The sequence below is a fragment of the Cololabis saira genome, unplaced genomic scaffold (genome assembly GCF_033807715.1).
Source record: "Cololabis saira isolate AMF1-May2022 unplaced genomic scaffold, fColSai1.1 scf044, whole genome shotgun sequence".
NCBI lineage: Eukaryota > Metazoa > Chordata > Actinopteri > Beloniformes > Belonidae > Cololabis > Cololabis saira.
In genome coordinates this window covers 305,232-322,500 of record NW_026906208.1, presented here as the reverse complement: position 1 = coordinate 322,500, position 17,269 = coordinate 305,232, and the positions used below count along the sequence as shown (strand labels likewise).

The window sequence follows — 17,269 nt, the reverse complement described above, 5'->3', positions numbered from 1 at the left end:
AGCTTCCGAGATCAGACGAGATCGGGCGCATCCAGGCTGGTATGGCCGTAAGCTGAAGCTGCAGCTTGAAATACTTCTTATATGGAGTTGAAGATAAGTCATATAATACAAGTCATTGATTTGTTGGTGATAATAATTTAGAAGCGCTTATTTGTTGGAGTTAAAGTGCCTTAACCATGTGCAAAACACTTTAGGACGTGAGCTGTCGCTGTTACCACGTTGAAATATGTGTGGGTAGATTAAGCGAGAGCGTTCTCTGCTGGTTGAAAAAGCTTACAGCACCTGGTATTCCCAGGCTGTCTCCCATCCAAGTACTAACCAGGCCCGACCCTGCTTAGCTTCCGAGATCAGACGAGATCGGGCGCATCCAGGCTGGTATGGCCGTAAGCAGAAGCTGCTGCTTGAAATACCTCTTATATGGAGTTGAAGATAAGTCATAGAATATAAGTCATTGATTTGTTGGTTTTATTTGTTGGAGTTAAAGTGCCTTAACCATGTGCAAAACACTTTAGGACGTGAGCTGCCGCTGTTACCACGTTGAAATATGTGTGGGTAGATTAAGCGTGAGCGCTCTCTGCTGGTTGAAAAAGCTTACAGCACCTGGTATTCCCAGGCGGTCTCCCATCCAAGTACTAACAAGGCCCGACCCTGCTTAGCTTCCGAGATCAGACAAGATCGGGCGCATCCAGGCTGGTATGGCCGTAAGCAGAAGCTGCAGCTTGAAATACCTCTTATATGGAGTTGAAGATAAGTCATAGAATATAAGTCATTGATTTGTTGGATTTATTTGTTGGAGTTAAAGTGCCTTAACCATGTGCAAAACACTTTAGGACGTGAGCTGTCGCTGTTACCACGTTGAAATATGTGTGGCTAGATTAAGCGAGACCGTTCTCTGCTGGTTGAAAAAGCTTACAGCACCTGGTATTCCCAGGCGGTCTCCCATCCAAGTACTAACCAGGCCCGACCCTGCTTAGCTTCCGAGATCAGACGAGATCGGGCGCATCCAGGCTGGTATGGCCGTAAGCAGAAGCTGCAGCTTGAAATACCTCTGATATGGAGTTGAAGATAAGTCATAGAATATAAGTCATTGATACGTTGGTTTTATTTGTTGGAGTTAAAGAGCCTTAACCATGTGCAAAACACTTTAGGACGTGAGCTGTCGCTCTTACCATGTTGAAATATGTGTGGGTAGATTAAGCGAGAGCGCTCTCTGCTGGTTGAAAAAGCTTACAGCACCTGGTATTCCCAGGCGGTCTCCCATCCAAGTACTAACCAGGCCCGACCCTGCTTAGCTTCCGAGATCAGACGAGATCGGGCACATCCAGGCTGGTATGGCCGTAAGCTGAAGCTGCAGCTTGAAATACTTCTTATATGGAGTTGAAGATAAGTATATAATACAAGTCATTGATTTGTTGGTGATAATAATTTAGAAGCGCTTATTTGTTGGAGTTAAAGTGCCTTAACCATGTGCAAAACACTTTAGGACGTGAGCTGTCGCTGTTACCACGTTGAAATATGTGTGGGTAGATTAAGCGAGAGCGCTCTCTGCTGGTTGAAAAAGCTTACAGCACCTGGTATTCCCAGGCGGTCTCCCATCCAAGTACTAACCAGGCCCGACCCTGCTTAGCTTCCGAGATCAGACGAGATCAGGCGCATCCAGGCTGGTATGGCCGTAAGCTGAAGCTGAAGCTGCAGCTTGAAATACCTCTTATATGGAGTTGAAGATAAGTCATATAATATAAGTCATTGATTTGTTGGTGATAATAATTTAGAAGCGCTTATTTGTTGGAGTTAAAGTGCCTTAACCATGTGAAAAACACTTTTGGACGTGAGCTGTCGCTGTTACCACGTTGAAATATGTGTGGGTAGATTAAGCGAGAGCGTTCTCTGCTGGTTGAAAAAGCTTACAGCACCTGCTATTCCCAGGCGGTCTCCCATCCAAGTACTAACCAGGCCCAACCCTGCTTAGCTTCCGAGATCAGACGAGATCAGGCGCATCCAGGCTGGTATGGCCGTAAGCAGAAGCTGCAGCTTGAAATACCTCTTATATGGAGTTGAAGATAAGTCATAGAATATAAGTCATTGATTTGTTGGTTTTATTTGTTGGAGTTAAAGTGCCTTAACCATGTGCAAAACACTTTAGGACGTGAGCTGTCGCTGTTACCACGTTGAAATATGTTTGGGTAGATTAAGCGAGAGCGCTCTCTGCTGGTTGAAAAAGCTTACAGCACCTGGTATTCCCAGGCGGTCTCCCATCCAAGTACGAACCAGGCCCGACCCTGCTTAGCTTCCGAGATCAGACGAGATCGGGCGCATCAAGGCTGGTATGGCCGTAAGCTGAAGCTGCAGCTTGAAATACTTCTTATATGGAGTTGAAGATAAGTCATATAATACAAGTCATTGATTTGTTGGTGATAATAATTTAGAAGCGCTTATTTGTTGGAGTTAAAGTGCCTTAACCATGTGCAAAACACTTTAGGACGTGAGCTGTCGCTGTTACCACGTTGAAATATGTGTGGGTAGATTAAGCGTGAGCGCTCTCTGCTGGTTGAAAAAGCTTACAGCACCTGGTATTCCCAGGCGGTCTCCCATCCAAGTACTAACAAGGCCCGACCCTGCTTAGCTTCCGAGATCAGACGAGATCGGGCGCATCCAGGCTGGTATGGCCGTAAGCAGAAGCTGCAGCTTGAAATACCTCTTATATGGAGTTGAAGATAAGTCATAGAATATAAGTCATTGATTTGTTGGTTTTATTTGTTGGAGATAAAGTGCCTTAACCATGTGCAAAACACTTTAGGACGTGAGCTGTCGCTGTTACCACGTTGAAATATGTGTGGCTAGATTTAGCGAGACCGTTCTCTGCTGGTTGAAAAAGCTTACAGCACCTGGTATTCCCAGGCGGTCTCCCATCCAAGTACTAACCAGGCCCGACCCTGCTTAGCTTCCGAGATCAGACGAGATCGGGCGCATCCAGGCTGGTATGGCCGTAAGCAGAAGCTGCAGCTTGAAATACCTCTGATATGGAGTTGAAGATAAGTCATAGAATATAAGTCATTGATTTGTTGGTTTTATTTGTTGGAGTTAAAGAGCCTTAACCATGTGCAAAACACTTTAGGACGTGAGCTGTCGCTCTTACCATGTTGAAATATGTGTGGGTAGATTAAGCGAGAGCGCTCTCTGCTGGTTGAAAAAGCTTACAGCACCTGGTATTCCCAGGCGGTCTCCCATCCAAGTACTAACCAGGCCCGACCCTGCTTAGCTTCCGAGATCAGACGAGATCGAGCACATCCATGCTGGTATGGCCGTAAGCTGAAGCTGCAGCTTGAAATACTTCTTATATGGAGTTGAAGATAAGTATATAATACAAGTCATTGATTTGTTGGTGATAATAATTTAGAAGCGCTTATTTGTTGGAGTTAAGGTGCCTTAACCATGTGCAAAACACTTTAGGACGTGAGCTGTCGCTGTTACCACGTTGAAATATGTGTGGGTAGATTAAGCGAGAGCGCTCTCTGCTAGTTGAAAAAGCTTACAGCACCTGGTATTCCCAGGCGATCTCCCATCCAAGTACTAACCAGGCCCGACCCTGCTTAGCTTCCGAGATCAGACGAGATCGGGCGCATCCAGGCTGGTATGGCCGTAAGCTGAAGCTGAAGCTGCAGCTTGAAATACCTCTTATATGGAGTTGAAGATAAGTCATATAATATAAGTCATTGATTTGTTGGTGATAATAATTTAGAAGCGCTTATTTGTTGGAGTTAAAGTGCCTTAACCATGTGAAAAACACTTTTGGACGTGAGCTGTCGCTGTTACCACGTTGAAATATGTGTGGGTAGATTAAGCGAGAGCGCTCTCTGCTGGTTGAAAAAGCTTACAGCACCTGGTATTCCCAGGCGGTCTCCCATCCAAGTACTAACCAGGCCCGACCCTGCATAGCTTCCTTGATCAGACGTGATCAGGCGCATCCAGGCTGGTATGGCCGTAAGCTGAAGCTGCAGCTTGAAATACTTCTTATATGGAGTTGAAGATAAGTATATAATACAAGTCATTGATTTGTTGGTGATAATAATTTAGAAGCGCTTATTTGTTGGAGTTAAGGTGCCTTAACCATGTGCAAAACACTTTAGGACGTGAGCTGTCGCTGTTACCACGTTGAAATATGTGTGGGTAGATTAAGCGAGAGCGCTCTCTGCTGGTTGAAAAAGCTTACAGCACCTGGTATTCCCAGGCGATCTCCCATCCAAGTACTAACCAGGCCCGACCCTGCTTAGCTTCCGAGATCAGACGAGATCGGGCGCATCCAGGCTGGTATGGCCGTAAGCTGAAGCTGAAGCTGCAGCTTGAAATACCTCTTATATGGAGTTGAAGATAAGTCATATAATATAAGTCATTGATTTGTTGGTGATAATAATTTAGAAGCGCTTATTTGTTGGAGTTAAAGTGCCTTAACCATGTGAAAAACACTTTTGGACGTGAGCTGTCGCTGTTACCACGTTGAAATATGTGTGGGTAGATTAAGCGAGAGCGTTCTCTGCTGGTTGAAAAAGCTTACAGCACCTGCTATTCCCAGGCGGTCTCCCATCCAAGTACTAAACAGGCCCAACCCTGCTTAGCTTCCGAGATCAGACGTGATCAGGCGCATCCAGGCTGGTATGGCCGTAAGCAGAAGCTGCAGCTTGAAATACCTCTTATATGGAGTTGAAGATAAGTCATAGAATATAAGTCATTGATTTGTTGGTTTTATTTGTTGGAGTTAAAGTGCCTTAACCATGTGCAAAACACTTTAGGACGTGAGCTGTCGCTGTTACCACGTTGAAATATGTGTGGGTAGATTAAGCGAGAGCGCTCTCTGCTGGTTGAAAAAGCTTACAGCACCTGGTATTCCCAGGCGGTCTCCCATCCAAGTACTAACCAGGCCCGACGCTGCTTAGCTTCCGAGATCAGACGAGATCGCACGCATCCAGGCTGGTATGGCCGTAAGCTGAAGCTGCGGCTTGAAATACCTCTTATATGGAGTTGAAGATAAGTCATATAATATAAGTCATTGATTTGTTGGTGATAATAATATAGAAGCACTTATTTGTTGGAGTTAAAGTGCCTTAACCATGTGCAAAACACTTTAGGACGTGAGCTGTCGCTGTTACCACGTTGAAATATGTGTGGGTAGATTAAGCGAGAGCGCTCTCTGCTGGTTGAAAAAGCTTACAGCACCTGGTATTCCCAGGCGGTCTCCCATCCAAGTACTAACCAGGCCCGACCCTGCTTAGCTTCCGAGATCAGACGAGATCGGGCGCATCCAGGCTGGTATGGCCGTAAGTAGAAGCTGCAGCTTGAAATACCTCTTATATGGAGTTGAAGATAAGTCATAGAATATAAGTCATTGATTTGTTGGTTTTATTTGTTGGAGTTAAAGTGCCTTAACCATGTGCAAAACACTTTAGGACGTGAGCTGTCGCTGTTACCACGTTGAAATATGTGTGGCTAGATTAAGCGAGACCGTTCTCTGCTGGTTGAAAAAGCTTACAGCACCTGGTATTCCCAGGCGGTCTCCCATCCAAGTACTAACCAGGCCCGACCCTGCTTAGCTTCCGAGATCAGACGAGATCGGGCGCATCCAGGCTGGTATGGCCGTAAGCAGAAGCTGCAGCTTGAAATACCTCTGATATGGAGTTGAAGATAAGTCATAGAATATAAGTCATTGATTTGTTGGTTTTATTTGTTGGAGTTAAAGTGCCTTAACCATGTGCAAAACACTTTAGGACGTGAGCTGTCGCTCTTACCACGTTGAAATATGTGTGGGTAGATTAAGCGAGAGCGCTCTCTGCTGGTTGAAAAAGCTTACAGCACCTGGTATTCCCAGGCGGTCTCCCATCCAAGTACTAACCAGGCCCGACCCTGCTTAGCTTCCGAGATCAGACGAGATTGGGCGCATCCAGGCTGGTATGGCCGTAAGCTGAAGCTGCAGCTTGAAATACTTCTTATATGGAGTTGAAGATAAGTTTATAATACAAGTCATTGATTTGTTGGTGATAATAATTTAGAAGCGCTTATTTGTTGGAGTTAAAGTGCCTTAACCATGTGCAAAACACTTTAGGGCGTGAGCTGTCGCTGTTACCACGTTGAAATATGTGTGGGTAGATTAAGCGAGAGCGCTCTCTGCTGGTTGAAAAAGCTTACAGCACCTGGTATTCCCAGGCCGTCCCCCATCCAAGTACTAACCAGGCCCGACCCTGCTTAGCTTCCGAGATCAGACGAGATCGGGCGCATCCAGGCTGGTATGGCCGTTAGCAGAAGCTGCAGCTTGAAATACCTCTTATATGGAGTTGAAGATAAGTCATATAATATAAGTCATTGATTTGTTGGTGATAATAATTTAGAAGCGCTTATTTGTTGGAGTTAAAGTGCCTTAACCATGTGCAAAACACTTTAGGGCGTGAGCTGTCGCTGTTACCACGTTGAAATATGTGTGGGTAGATTAAGCGAGAGCGCTCTCTGCTGGTTGAAAATGCTTACAGCACCTGGTATTCCCAGGCGGTCTCCCATCCAAGTACTAACCAGGCCCGACCCTGCTTAGCTTCCGAGATCAGACGAGATCGGGCGCATCCAGGCTGGTATGGCCGTAAGCTGAAGCTGTAGCTTGAAATACTTCTTATATGGAGTTGAAGATAAGTATATAATACAAGTCATTGATTTGTTGGTGATAATAATTTAGAAGCGCTTATTTGTTGGAGTTAAAGTGCCTTAACCATGTGCAAAACACTTTAGGGCGTGAGCTGTCGCTGTTACCACGTTGAAATATGTGTGGGTAGATTAAGCGAGAGCGCTCTCTGCTGGTTGAAAAAGCTTACAGCACCTGGTATTCCCAGGCGGTCTCCCATCCAAGTACTAACCAGGCCCGACCCTGCTTAGCTTCCGAGATCAGACGAGATCGGGCGCATCTTTTTTTTTTTTTTTTTCTTTTATTATGAAAATGTATACAAGAAAAGTGGTTTACAACATTGTTATACAGTCAAAATCTTCTACCATTTCGTCACAGTATCAAGTCAAAACATTTCCTTTTCCGAAAACATACAACAATCAAATCTCCAAGTAAATTGTCACATGCACAGCGTCGTACCCAAAACCAAAACATACTCCCAAACCAAAGGAAATAGAAACACATTATGATGCCCTCAACATAGGGATTCAAAGAAGAAAGGAAACACGCAAAATAGCTTCCAATGAAGACCCTTCAGATGTGGAGTATCAACTTGTCTCCCTCTGTTACTTCAACCAACTTATTTCCGTCAACAAAAGCATCAACAAAGGCTGTTTTACTATATTTCAAAACCAGATGTAAGTCCTTCTTTAAAATTGATTTGAAAATCACCCAAACATCCACCATCTTTCCTTCAAAGTTGGAGTAGTTTCTCCTCAGCCTGATTGCCAGTCTAGCGTGACTTAAAACAAAATTGAGCAGGTTGGTATTTATAACTTTGCTTTTAACACTTGTACCAAACAAAAGGAGTTGTTCCCAATGAAATCTATGTATGAATTTACTTCCCCAATGCTCGACCAAAGTGTGTTTCAACCTGTCGAAAAACTGAACCAAACAAGTACAATCCAAAAATAAATGAAAGAAATCTTCCTCCCCGTTCATACACACATCACACATTCTACTCAAATTTTTATTTATTTGATGCAATATTATCTTGGTAAATATCCTATTATGCTTTATTTTAAAATCATTATCTTCACATTCTATACTATTATATTTTATTCTACTACGCCATATGTCATCTATGTTCATTCCCACATATTTCTCCTTCCACATTGTATCCGAGGCAGGCCTCTTTAAGACTTTTTCCAACATTATGCCATATACAATCTTCACCTTCAGTTTACTCAAGCAGATCCTATAATTCTCTCTTTCTATATACAGCTCCGGCCAATCCCCCTCCGTCCTTTTTTCGTCATCACTATTTATCCTCGCTATCCATTCCATGTTCATACTGCTTTTGATTTTATCATATGTATTAATAATAGTTCCTCTTTTAATATCATGATCATCAAAATCAGCATGTCTGATCATATCCACAATTGAATGCTCTGGCAGGAGGCCAGGCATTACCTCATACATTATGTTTTTAACTTGTCTTATCCCAGCTCTAAAAAAGATAGCATTATAGAGTGTGTTATCATGATTTAACATTTTGTTATTTAAGAAGATGGGGTTATTGATAACCATATTTATATCTGTGCAGTCATAGTCTATCTGTGGCAAAAATGCAGCCCAGGCACTGAACACCTCCCTATAGAACTCCGGGATGCCTTCGTGCATATGTTTTTTTAAAGCCATCAAGAGACCATATTCTTCGCACTTCCCAGCCTTATGTATATATTGCCTGAAGAAACGTTTCCACGCATAATCTACCTTATCATACAAATATTTAACAATCGTCTTTATCCTAATTGCCTTCTTTTTTATTTCAATATTTACCAACTTAAGCCCTCCCTCCTCATACCCAGCCATTAATGTCTGGTGAGATATTCTCACTCCCTTACCATCCCAAAGAAAAAGAGAAATGATAGAGTTTAACTCTTTCACCACCCACTCCGGCATATCTATAGTCGCTATAAAATGTATCAGTTTTGACATCAGCAAAGCATTTATTATAATAATCTTGCCTTTTAGTTTCAAGCTTCTTAATTTCCAATAATTAATTGTTCTTTTTATTCTATTTATTACCCCTGTCCACGTATAATCTCTGGCTGCCTTCTCATTCACTCCTAGATAAATCCCCAATACTTTGATCTGGTCTTCTGCTATTTTAAAGTTGAGTTTGCACCGGTTATTATTGTCCTTACCCACATATAGAATTTCCGATTTCCCTATGTTAATTTTCGCCCCAGACGCTCTGCCATAAATCTCAATATGGTTTATTACCTCTTGTACACTGTCTGCATTCTGAACTGTTATTGTTGTATCATCTGCGTATTGCAACATGGTAACCCTCCCTCCTCCCGGTAGTTCAATCCCCCTAATGTTATTGTTACTATTTATGAACGTTGCTAAGGGTTCAACAGATAAACTATATAGGAGGGAGGACATGGGACATCCCTGCCTAACAGAACGCTGTAATGGAAAAGTGTTTGTTAGGAACCCATTGCACTTGACTTGGCTCTTTGCGTTTTTGTATAGTAATTCAACCCACGTAATCATTCTACTTCCAAACCCAAACCGTTTTAAAGTGCTGAGGAGAAAATTGTGATTTACTCGGTCAAAAGCTTTATTTAGGTCGACCCCCAAAACAATCCCTCCTTCTCCGTTCGTGTTCATATGATGAATTACATCTCTAACTGTTATTATGGTGTCGCTGATGTCCCTACCCGGTATCCCATATGCCTGTGTCGGTGCCACAATTGTATTTATTATTTTCCCGATTCTACTGCCCAACACTTTTGCCAATATTTTGTAGTCTGTGTTTAGCAGACTGATGGGTCTGAAGTTTTCTAATTTGAGTTTGCTACCTTTATTTTTATATATGATCGTGATGATGCTGAGTGTCATGGAATGAGGTACTTGCTGTGTTCTTTCAATATTCTGTATTACAGTCACCAAGATGGGGGCTAAAAAATCAATGAACTCTTTATAGAACTCGTAGGTCAGGCCATCGGAGCCGGGGCTCTTATTGGACTTTCCACCCATTATAGCTTCCATCACTTCCTGAGTCGTTATATCCCTGTCGCAGCAATCAGCATGCTCACTGGAGAGCTTTGCGGACACAGTGTCAAGTATTCTTTTCATGCACTCATCATCATTTTCCTCCTCCGTAAAGAGGCATCTGTAATAGTCTTCAACCACACTGCAGATTTCCGTAATGTCATTCACCCGATCACCATTATCTTTTTCAAGTTCATCTATATAATTCTTTTCTTGTTTCTGTCTTTCCATTCCCAGAAAGAAAGCTGTGTTTTTTTCCCCCTCCACAGCGTATCTGGCTTTGCTTCGAATAATAGCGCCATCACAATCTTCTACTTCATATGTATGGAGCGTATGTTTTAACTTCAATAAGTTGTCCACTTTCCAACCGGCATCATTATCTGCCCTCTCTAGTTCAGTATCTATTAATAGTTTTATTTCTTTTACCCTTCTCTTTTTATATGCATTCTTGTGTTTAGCATATTTAAGGCTTATTGCCTTAATTCCTTTTTTAACTTGTTCCCACCATCGACCCGTATCATCTAACATGCCTTGATTGTCGGACATGGCTTTTAAATATTCTCGTATCCTATGTTTATATTTATTATCCCTAAGCAAGCTATTATTAAGGCACCATACTCCCCCACCCCTCCCTCTTTCCCCTACTTTTATCGTCCCCATGAGGTTTGCGTGGTCACTTATGGTATTAAAATTATATGTTAGTGTGCCGACATAGTTCATTATACTTTTCGCTACTAGACACATATCAATTCTACTTTGCTTTAATACACCCAATACCACCTGTCGTCGGGAGAACTCCCTCTTATCAGGGTTTTCCCACCTCCATTTATCTATAATATCATACATCCCATTCAGCATCAGCAGCTTCCTCCTAGATGCATCAGTCCCAAACATAGTGTTTTTTGATGCATCTAGTCTATCTAACCAGACATTCATATCCCCTATAATGATACAGTTTCCCGTGTAGCAAGGCTCAAGACTATCGAAAAAAAGATTCCTGTCCTTCTCTATGTTGGGGGCATAAACACAAAATAACTTAAAGAAAACATTCTGCACATAAAATTCGATCCCCACCACTCTTCCCTCTGTGTCCATGTGGCACTGTTTCACATTGGATGCTGTATTTCTTTTGAAAAGTATTGCCACCCCCCTTGCAGTCGTAGTTCCGTTACTATAAAAAAGAAGCCCTGGCCAAAATTTCCTTACCATTTTCACCACCTCCTCATCCCATCGTGTTTCTTGCAGACATATGATGTCTGTGCTACATAAATTGATCACCCTTTGTAACTTATTTCCTGTTCTCAAGCCATTGGCGTTTAGAGAAGAAAAACTTAACGTCATGATGAAAAAAAGAAAAAGAGAAATGAACAAAACTCAAGCAAAATATATAGACAAGAACCCATAAACACTATTTTTTCACACTTAACCCCTTCTTCACTTTCGCCTTCCTCTTCAATTTGTTAATAAATACCGCACTGAGATCTGTGTCCTCCCCCTCAGAAGATTCAAGTGATACCTGGGAGTCATCAGCTGGTTCACTTCCTGCCAGGTTCTCATCCCTCACAGGTACAGAACTAGAGGAAAGACCCCCTCTGGTCCTGACTCCGCTGCCGGCTCTACCTCTTCCCCTCGTCAGGACCCCCCCCGTGCGATCACTGCCGACTCTGGCGCCTGCCGAATGAGGGGATCTGTCCCTGGGGCGAGTGGCATGGACATCGGGTGGTGGAACCACAACCACCTCCCCCCCAATATTCTCCTCCACCGACGAGCCGATTCCCTCCATCATCACTTCGTCCATGCTGCTCCCGATACCCACGTCCTCCATGGACTGATGGGGCGCAGCTGCGCTGCGGCTCACCTCCAGCCTTCCGACCGCCTCCGGCTCCGCAGTCTGGGGGCCACGCCCATCCTCCGTCTCCACTCCCTCAGCCAGCAGCTTCTCCCTCTCCTGCTCCCTCTCGGCCGGTGACGGGGTCTCCTCCCGTTCATCTCCGTCCCCTGCCAGTGCTTCCCTCATCTCCTCTTCCACCTCCTCCTCCTCATCAACTTCTGCATGGAACTCCTCCACGCACTCCCTCGCAAAGTGTCCTTGTTTCAGGCATTTATAGCAGTGGAAGTCCGGACACTCCCTCATAATGTGTCCCGGTTGGATGCACAGTCTACACACTTTAACTTGTTTGTCATGGATCATTCTAAAGTGATCCATGCCCTGTAATGTTTCGAACTTTGTGGAGTAAGGCAGCGATGATACTCCCTAGGGGAATCTCACTCTGACAAAGCGAGTGCCTTCCGCGATGTCAGTCCCAGGCCACACCCTCCTCTTTATAGGGGAGACGGCAGACACACCCCAAAGTGCCAGTTTGTCCAGAATTTCTCCGTCCGTGATGTAAACTGGCAACGACATGAATGATACCACCATCTCGATGTTGTTTATCTCTCTGGCGGTGATCGTATTGTTTCCGACTCTCAAACCCTCCATTAATCTTTCTTTCCCAGCCGCATCTTTCATAGTCAGTTCGTACTTCCGGGGCGTCTTGAACCTGCACCCAATTACTATTCCGCATTTCTCTTTTGTTATCCTCAGCAAATCCATTGTCGAAAGTTTGTCCTCCCCCTCTATTTCCACCTCAATAGTCAGATCCTTCTCATAGGTTCGGTCGACCTTCTCATTGTCTGCATTCCGTTTGCCATTGTTCAAAGCCATGTCGTCCGTCCGTTACAAACTCCCCCCAAACAGCGAAGCTGCTGGGGGGGGGGGAGGTGGTTCCTCCACTCTCTTTTCAGGAGGTTTGTGGCCTGATCTTTCCTTCTCCTTCCTCCACCACGTGCTCCCTGGTGTCTTGCTCAAACAAACTGCCACGTCACACTTCCTGCACAAACAGGAAGTCAGAGCGCATCCAGGCTGGTATGGCCGTTAGCAGAAGCTGCAGCTTGAAATACCTCTTATATGGAGTTGAAGATAAGTCATATAATATAAGTCATTGATTTGTTGGTGATAATAATTTAGAAGCGCTTATTTGTTGGAGTTAAAGTGCCTTAACCATGTGCAAAACCCTTTAGGACGTGAGCTGTCGCTGTTACCACGTTGAAATATGTGTGGGTAGATTAAGCGAGAGCGCTCTCTGCAGGTTGAAAAAGCTTACAGCACCTGGTATTCCCAGTCGGTCTCCCATCCAAGTACTAACCAGGCCCGACCCTGCTTAGCTTCCGAGATCAGACGAGATCGGGCACATCCAGGCTGGTATGGCCGTAAGCAGAAGCTGCAGCTTGAAATACCTCTTATATGGAGTTGAAGATAAGTCATAGCATATAAGTCATTGATTTGTTGGTTTTATTTGTTGGAGTTAAAGTGCCTTAACCATGTGCAAAACACTTTAGGACGTGAGCTGTCGCTGTTACCACGTTGAAATATGTGTGGGTAGATTAAGCGAGAGCGCTCTCTGCAGGTTGAAAAAGCTTACAGCACCTGGTATTCCCAGGCGGTCTCCCATCCAAGTACTAACCAGGCCCGACCCTGCTTAGCTTCCGAGATCAGACGAGATCGGGCGCATCCAGGCTGGTATGGCCGTAAGCAGAAGCTGCAGCTTGAAATACCTCTTATATGGAGTTGAAGATAAGTCATATAATATGAGTCATTGATTTGTTGGTGATAATAATTTAGAAGCGCTTATTTGTTGGAGTTAAAGTGCCTTAACCATGTGCAAAACACTTTAGGACGTGAGCTGTCGCTGTTACCACGTTGAAATATGTGTGGCTAGATTAAGCGAGAGCGTTCTCTGCTGGTTGAAAAAGCTTACAGCACCTGGTATTCCCAGGCGGTCTCCCATCCAAGTACTAACCAGGCCCGACCCTGCTTAGCTTCCGAGATCAGACGAGATCGGTCGCATCCAGGCTGGTATGGCCGTAAGCAGAAGCTGCAGCTTGAAATACCTCTTATATGGAGTTGAAGATAAGTCATAGAATATAAGTCATTGATTTGTTGGTTTTATTTGTTGGAGTTAAAGTGCCTTAACCATGTGCAAAACCCTTTAGGACGTGAGCTGTAGCTGTTACCATGTTGAAATATGTGTGGGTAGATTAAGCGAGAGCGCTCTCTGCTGGTTGAAAAAGCTTACAGCACCTGGTATTCCCAGGCCGTCTCCCATCCAAGTACTAACCAGGCCCGACCCTGCTTAGCTTCCGAGATCAGACGAGATCGGGCGCATCCAGGCTGGTATGGCCGTAAGCTGAAGCTGCAGCTTGAAATACCTCTTATATGGAGTTGAAGATAAGTCATATAATATAAGTCATTGATTTGTTGGTGATAATAATTTAGAAGCGCTTATTTGTTGGAGTTAAAGTGCCTTAACCATGTGCAAAACACTTTAGGACGTGAGCTGTCGCTGTTACCACGTTGAAATTTGTGTGGGTAGATTAAGCGAGAGCGCTCTCTGCTGGTTGAAAAAGCTTACAGCACCTGGTATTCCCAGGCGGTCTCCCATCCAAGTACTAACCACGCCCGACCCTGCTTAGCTTCCGAGATCAGACGAGACCTGGCGCATCCAGGCTGGTATGGCCGTAAGCAGAAGCTGCAGCTTGACATACCTCTTATATGGAGTTGAAGATAAGTCATAGAATATAAGTCATTGATTTGTTGGTTTTATTTGTTGGAGTTAAAGTGCCTTAACCATGTGCAAAACACTTTAGGACGTGAGCTGTCGCTGTTACCACGTTGAAATATGTGTGGGTAGATTAAGCGAGAGCGCTCTCTGCTGGTTGAAAAAGCTTACAGCACCTGGTATTACCAGGCGGTCTCCCATCCAAGTACTAACAAGGCCGGACACTGCTTAGCTTCCGAGATCAGACGAGATCGGGCGCATCCAGGCTGGTATGGCCGTAAGCAGAATCTGCTGCTTGAAATACCTCTTATATGGAGTTGAAGATAAGTCATAGAATATAAGTCATTGATTTGTTGGTTTTATTTGTTGGAGTTAAAGTGCCTTAACCATGTGCAAAACACTTTAGGACGTGAGCTGTTACCACGTTGAAATATGTGTGGGTAGATTAAGCGAGAGCGCTCTCTGCTGGTTGAAAAAGCTTACAGCACCTGATATTCCCATGCGGTCTCCCATCCAAGTACTAACCAGGCCCGACCCTGCTTAGCTTCCGAGATCAGACGAGATCGGGCGCATTCAGGCTGGTATGGCCGTAAGCTGAAGCTGCAGCTTGAAATACCTCTTATATGGAGTTGAAGATAAGTCATATAATATAAGTCATTGATTTGTTGGTGATAATAATTTAGAAGCGCATATTTGTTGGAGTTAAAGTGCCTTAACCATGTGAAAAACACTTTAGGACGTGAGCTGTCGCTGTTACCACGTTGAAATATGTGTGGGTAGATTAAGCGAGAGCGCTCTCTGCTGGTTGAAAAAGCTTACAGCACCTGGTATTCCCAGGCGGTCTCCCATCCAAGTACTAACCAGGCCCGACCCTGCTTAGCTTCCGAGATCAGACGAGATCGGGCGCATCCAGGCTGGTATGGCCGTAAGCAGAAGCTGCAGCTTGAAATACCTCTTATATGGAGTTGAAGATAAGTCATATTATATAAGTCATTGATTTGTTGGTTTTATTTGTTGGAGTTAAAGTGCCTTAACCATGTGCAAAACACTTTAGGACGTGAGCTGTCGCTGTTACCACGTTGAAATATGTGTGGGTAGATTAAGCGAGAGCGCTCTCTGCTGGTTGAAAATACTTACAGCACCTGGTATTCCCAGGCGGTCTCCCATCCAAGTACTAACCAGGCCCGACCCTGCTTAGCTTCCGAGATCAGACGAGATCGGGCGCATCCAGGCTGGTATGGCCGTAAGCAGAAGCTGCTGCTTGAAATACCTCTTATATGGAGTTGAAGATAAGTCATATAATATAAGTCATTGATTTGTTGGTGATAATAATTTAGAAGCGCATATTTGTTGGAGTTAAAGTGCCTTAACCATGTGAAAAACACTTTAGGACGTGAGCTGTCGCTGTTACCACGTTGAAATATGTGTGGGTAGATTAAGCGAGAGCGCTCTCTGCTGGTTGAAAAAGCTTACAGCACCTGGTATTCCCAGGCGGTCTCCCATCCAAGTACTAACCAGGCCCGACCCTGCTTAGCTTCCGAGATCAGACGAGATCGGGCGCATCCAGGCTGGTATGGCCGTAAGCAGAAGCTGCAGCTTGAAATACCTCTTATATGGAGTTGAAGATAAGTCATATTATATAAGTCATTGATTTGTTGGTTTTATTTGTTGGAGTTAAAGTGCCTTAACCATGTGCAAAACACTTTAGGACGTGAGCTGTCGCTGTTACCACGTTGAAATATGTGTGGGTAGATTAAGCGAGAGCGCTCTCTGCTGGTTGAAAATACTTACAGCACCTGGTATTCCCAGGCGGTCTCCCATCCAAGTACTAACCAGGCCCGACCCTGCTTAGCTTCCGAGATCAGACGAGATCGGGCGCATCCAGGCTGGTATGGCCGTAAGCAGAAGCTGCTGCTTGAAATACCTCTTATATGGAGTTGAAGATAAGTCATATAATATAAGTCATTGATTTGTTGGTGATAATAATTTAGAAGCGTTTATTTGTTGGAGTTAAAGTGCCTTAACCATGTGAAAAACACTTTTGGACGTGAGCTGTCGCTGTTACCACGTTGAAATATGTGTGGGTAGATTAAGCGAGAGTGCTCTCTGCTGGTTGAAAATGCTTACAGCACCTGGTATTCCCAGGCGGTCTCCCATCCAAGTACTAACCAGGCCCGACCCTGCTTAGCTTCCGAGATCAGACGAGATCGGGCGCATCCAGGCTGGTATGGCCATAAGCAGTAGCTGCAGCTTGAAATACCTCTTATATGGAGTTGAAGATAAGTCATGGAATATAAGTCATTGATTTGTTGGTTTTATTTGTTGGAGTTAAAGTGCCTTAACCATGTGCAAAACACTTTAGGACGTGAGCTGTCGCTGTTACCACGTTGAAATATATGTGGGTAGATTAAGCGAGAGCGTTCTCTGCAGGTTGAAAAAGGTTACAGCACCTGGTATTCCCTGGCGGTCTCCCATCCAAGTACTAACCAGGCCCGACCCTGCTTAGCTTCCGAGATCAGACGAGATCGGGCGCATCCAGGCTGGTATGGCTGTAAGCAGAAGCTGCAGCTTGAAATACCTCTTATATGGAGTTGAAGATAAGTCATAGAATATAAGTCATTGATTTGTTGGTTTTATTTGTTGGAGTTAAAGTGCCTTAACCATGTGCAAAACACTTTAGGACGTGAGCTGTCGCTGTTACCACGTTGAAATATGTGTGGGTAGATTAAGCGAGAGCGCTCTCTGCTGGTTGAAAAAGCTTACAGCACCTGGTATTCCCAGGCGGTCTCCCATCCAAGTACTAACCAGGCCCGACCCTGCTTAGCTTCCGAGATCAGACGAGATCTGGCGCATCCAGGCTGGTATGGCCGTAAGCAGAAGCTGCAGCTTGAAATACCTCTTATATGGAGTTGAAGATAAGTCATAGAATATAAGTCATTGATTTGTTGGTTTTATTTGTTGGAGTTAA

The 17,269-nt window shown here is 44.3% G+C and overlaps 33 non-coding genes and 2 pseudogenes across 33 annotated transcripts in view; all 35 read right to left on the bottom strand.

The window, feature by feature from the left end:
• LOC133433190 (5S ribosomal RNA) overlaps positions 1-53 on the bottom strand; it is a 119-nt gene extending 66 nt beyond the window's left edge. Inside the window, exon 1 of the ribosomal RNA XR_009777407.1 lies at positions 1-53. This exon is cut by the window's left edge and continues 66 nt beyond it. This is a non-coding gene — a ribosomal RNA (5S ribosomal RNA).
• Positions 54-270: 217 nt separating this feature from the next.
• Positions 271-389, bottom strand: LOC133433553 (5S ribosomal RNA). The gene has a single exon (XR_009777755.1). It is a non-coding gene; the product is annotated as a 5S ribosomal RNA (ribosomal RNA).
• Positions 390-588: 199 nt separating this feature from the next.
• On the bottom strand, positions 589-707 carry LOC133432950 (5S ribosomal RNA). The gene has a single exon (XR_009777184.1). It is a non-coding gene; the product is annotated as a 5S ribosomal RNA (ribosomal RNA).
• A 199-nt stretch (positions 708-906) lies between these two features.
• Positions 907-1,025, bottom strand: LOC133433189 (5S ribosomal RNA). Its single transcript, XR_009777406.1, has one exon. It is a non-coding gene; the product is annotated as a 5S ribosomal RNA (ribosomal RNA).
• A 199-nt stretch (positions 1,026-1,224) lies between these two features.
• LOC133433297 (5S ribosomal RNA) lies at positions 1,225-1,343 on the bottom strand. Its single transcript, XR_009777508.1, has one exon. It is a non-coding gene; the product is annotated as a 5S ribosomal RNA (ribosomal RNA).
• A 216-nt stretch (positions 1,344-1,559) lies between these two features.
• Positions 1,560-1,678, bottom strand: LOC133433318 (5S ribosomal RNA). Its single transcript, XR_009777529.1, has one exon. It is a non-coding gene; the product is annotated as a 5S ribosomal RNA (ribosomal RNA).
• A 223-nt stretch (positions 1,679-1,901) lies between these two features.
• On the bottom strand, positions 1,902-2,020 carry LOC133433478 (5S ribosomal RNA). Its single transcript, XR_009777682.1, has one exon. It is a non-coding gene; the product is annotated as a 5S ribosomal RNA (ribosomal RNA).
• Positions 2,021-2,219: 199 nt separating this feature from the next.
• LOC133433494 (5S ribosomal RNA) lies at positions 2,220-2,338 on the bottom strand. The gene has a single exon (XR_009777699.1). It is a non-coding gene; the product is annotated as a 5S ribosomal RNA (ribosomal RNA).
• A 217-nt stretch (positions 2,339-2,555) lies between these two features.
• LOC133433516 (5S ribosomal RNA) lies at positions 2,556-2,674 on the bottom strand. The gene has a single exon (XR_009777720.1). It is a non-coding gene; the product is annotated as a 5S ribosomal RNA (ribosomal RNA).
• Positions 2,675-2,873: 199 nt separating this feature from the next.
• On the bottom strand, positions 2,874-2,992 carry LOC133433188 (5S ribosomal RNA). Its single transcript, XR_009777405.1, has one exon. It is a non-coding gene; the product is annotated as a 5S ribosomal RNA (ribosomal RNA).
• Positions 2,993-3,191: 199 nt separating this feature from the next.
• Positions 3,192-3,310, bottom strand: LOC133432931 (5S ribosomal RNA). Its single transcript, XR_009777166.1, has one exon. It is a non-coding gene; the product is annotated as a 5S ribosomal RNA (ribosomal RNA).
• A 216-nt stretch (positions 3,311-3,526) lies between these two features.
• LOC133433354 (5S ribosomal RNA) lies at positions 3,527-3,645 on the bottom strand. The gene has a single exon (XR_009777564.1). It is a non-coding gene; the product is annotated as a 5S ribosomal RNA (ribosomal RNA).
• A 223-nt stretch (positions 3,646-3,868) lies between these two features.
• Positions 3,869-3,987, bottom strand: LOC133433070 (5S ribosomal RNA; annotated as a pseudogene).
• A 216-nt stretch (positions 3,988-4,203) lies between these two features.
• Positions 4,204-4,322, bottom strand: LOC133433353 (5S ribosomal RNA). Its single transcript, XR_009777563.1, has one exon. It is a non-coding gene; the product is annotated as a 5S ribosomal RNA (ribosomal RNA).
• A 223-nt stretch (positions 4,323-4,545) lies between these two features.
• Positions 4,546-4,664, bottom strand: LOC133433352 (5S ribosomal RNA). Its single transcript, XR_009777562.1, has one exon. It is a non-coding gene; the product is annotated as a 5S ribosomal RNA (ribosomal RNA).
• A 199-nt stretch (positions 4,665-4,863) lies between these two features.
• Positions 4,864-4,982, bottom strand: LOC133433021 (5S ribosomal RNA). Its single transcript, XR_009777252.1, has one exon. It is a non-coding gene; the product is annotated as a 5S ribosomal RNA (ribosomal RNA).
• A 217-nt stretch (positions 4,983-5,199) lies between these two features.
• LOC133433343 (5S ribosomal RNA) lies at positions 5,200-5,318 on the bottom strand. Its single transcript, XR_009777553.1, has one exon. It is a non-coding gene; the product is annotated as a 5S ribosomal RNA (ribosomal RNA).
• A 199-nt stretch (positions 5,319-5,517) lies between these two features.
• LOC133433187 (5S ribosomal RNA) lies at positions 5,518-5,636 on the bottom strand. The gene has a single exon (XR_009777404.1). It is a non-coding gene; the product is annotated as a 5S ribosomal RNA (ribosomal RNA).
• Positions 5,637-5,835: 199 nt separating this feature from the next.
• On the bottom strand, positions 5,836-5,954 carry LOC133433492 (5S ribosomal RNA). The gene has a single exon (XR_009777697.1). It is a non-coding gene; the product is annotated as a 5S ribosomal RNA (ribosomal RNA).
• A 216-nt stretch (positions 5,955-6,170) lies between these two features.
• Positions 6,171-6,289, bottom strand: LOC133432939 (5S ribosomal RNA). Its single transcript, XR_009777173.1, has one exon. It is a non-coding gene; the product is annotated as a 5S ribosomal RNA (ribosomal RNA).
• A 217-nt stretch (positions 6,290-6,506) lies between these two features.
• On the bottom strand, positions 6,507-6,625 carry LOC133433216 (5S ribosomal RNA). Its single transcript, XR_009777431.1, has one exon. It is a non-coding gene; the product is annotated as a 5S ribosomal RNA (ribosomal RNA).
• A 6,214-nt stretch (positions 6,626-12,839) lies between these two features.
• Positions 12,840-12,958, bottom strand: LOC133433450 (5S ribosomal RNA). The gene has a single exon (XR_009777656.1). It is a non-coding gene; the product is annotated as a 5S ribosomal RNA (ribosomal RNA).
• A 199-nt stretch (positions 12,959-13,157) lies between these two features.
• On the bottom strand, positions 13,158-13,276 carry LOC133433186 (5S ribosomal RNA). The gene has a single exon (XR_009777403.1). It is a non-coding gene; the product is annotated as a 5S ribosomal RNA (ribosomal RNA).
• Positions 13,277-13,493: 217 nt separating this feature from the next.
• LOC133433419 (5S ribosomal RNA) lies at positions 13,494-13,612 on the bottom strand. The gene has a single exon (XR_009777626.1). It is a non-coding gene; the product is annotated as a 5S ribosomal RNA (ribosomal RNA).
• A 199-nt stretch (positions 13,613-13,811) lies between these two features.
• On the bottom strand, positions 13,812-13,930 carry LOC133433533 (5S ribosomal RNA). Its single transcript, XR_009777736.1, has one exon. It is a non-coding gene; the product is annotated as a 5S ribosomal RNA (ribosomal RNA).
• A 217-nt stretch (positions 13,931-14,147) lies between these two features.
• LOC133433042 (5S ribosomal RNA) lies at positions 14,148-14,266 on the bottom strand. Its single transcript, XR_009777271.1, has one exon. It is a non-coding gene; the product is annotated as a 5S ribosomal RNA (ribosomal RNA).
• Positions 14,267-14,465: 199 nt separating this feature from the next.
• LOC133433072 (5S ribosomal RNA) lies at positions 14,466-14,584 on the bottom strand (annotated as a pseudogene).
• Positions 14,585-14,777: 193 nt separating this feature from the next.
• Positions 14,778-14,896, bottom strand: LOC133433303 (5S ribosomal RNA). The gene has a single exon (XR_009777514.1). It is a non-coding gene; the product is annotated as a 5S ribosomal RNA (ribosomal RNA).
• Positions 14,897-15,113: 217 nt separating this feature from the next.
• Positions 15,114-15,232, bottom strand: LOC133433185 (5S ribosomal RNA). Its single transcript, XR_009777402.1, has one exon. It is a non-coding gene; the product is annotated as a 5S ribosomal RNA (ribosomal RNA).
• Positions 15,233-15,431: 199 nt separating this feature from the next.
• On the bottom strand, positions 15,432-15,550 carry LOC133433342 (5S ribosomal RNA). Its single transcript, XR_009777552.1, has one exon. It is a non-coding gene; the product is annotated as a 5S ribosomal RNA (ribosomal RNA).
• Positions 15,551-15,767: 217 nt separating this feature from the next.
• LOC133433184 (5S ribosomal RNA) lies at positions 15,768-15,886 on the bottom strand. The gene has a single exon (XR_009777401.1). It is a non-coding gene; the product is annotated as a 5S ribosomal RNA (ribosomal RNA).
• A 199-nt stretch (positions 15,887-16,085) lies between these two features.
• Positions 16,086-16,204, bottom strand: LOC133433341 (5S ribosomal RNA). Its single transcript, XR_009777551.1, has one exon. It is a non-coding gene; the product is annotated as a 5S ribosomal RNA (ribosomal RNA).
• A 217-nt stretch (positions 16,205-16,421) lies between these two features.
• Positions 16,422-16,540, bottom strand: LOC133433302 (5S ribosomal RNA). Its single transcript, XR_009777513.1, has one exon. It is a non-coding gene; the product is annotated as a 5S ribosomal RNA (ribosomal RNA).
• A 199-nt stretch (positions 16,541-16,739) lies between these two features.
• Positions 16,740-16,858, bottom strand: LOC133433567 (5S ribosomal RNA). Its single transcript, XR_009777768.1, has one exon. It is a non-coding gene; the product is annotated as a 5S ribosomal RNA (ribosomal RNA).
• Positions 16,859-17,057: 199 nt separating this feature from the next.
• Positions 17,058-17,176, bottom strand: LOC133433433 (5S ribosomal RNA). Its single transcript, XR_009777640.1, has one exon. It is a non-coding gene; the product is annotated as a 5S ribosomal RNA (ribosomal RNA).
• Between the last annotated feature and the right edge of the window lie 93 nt (positions 17,177-17,269).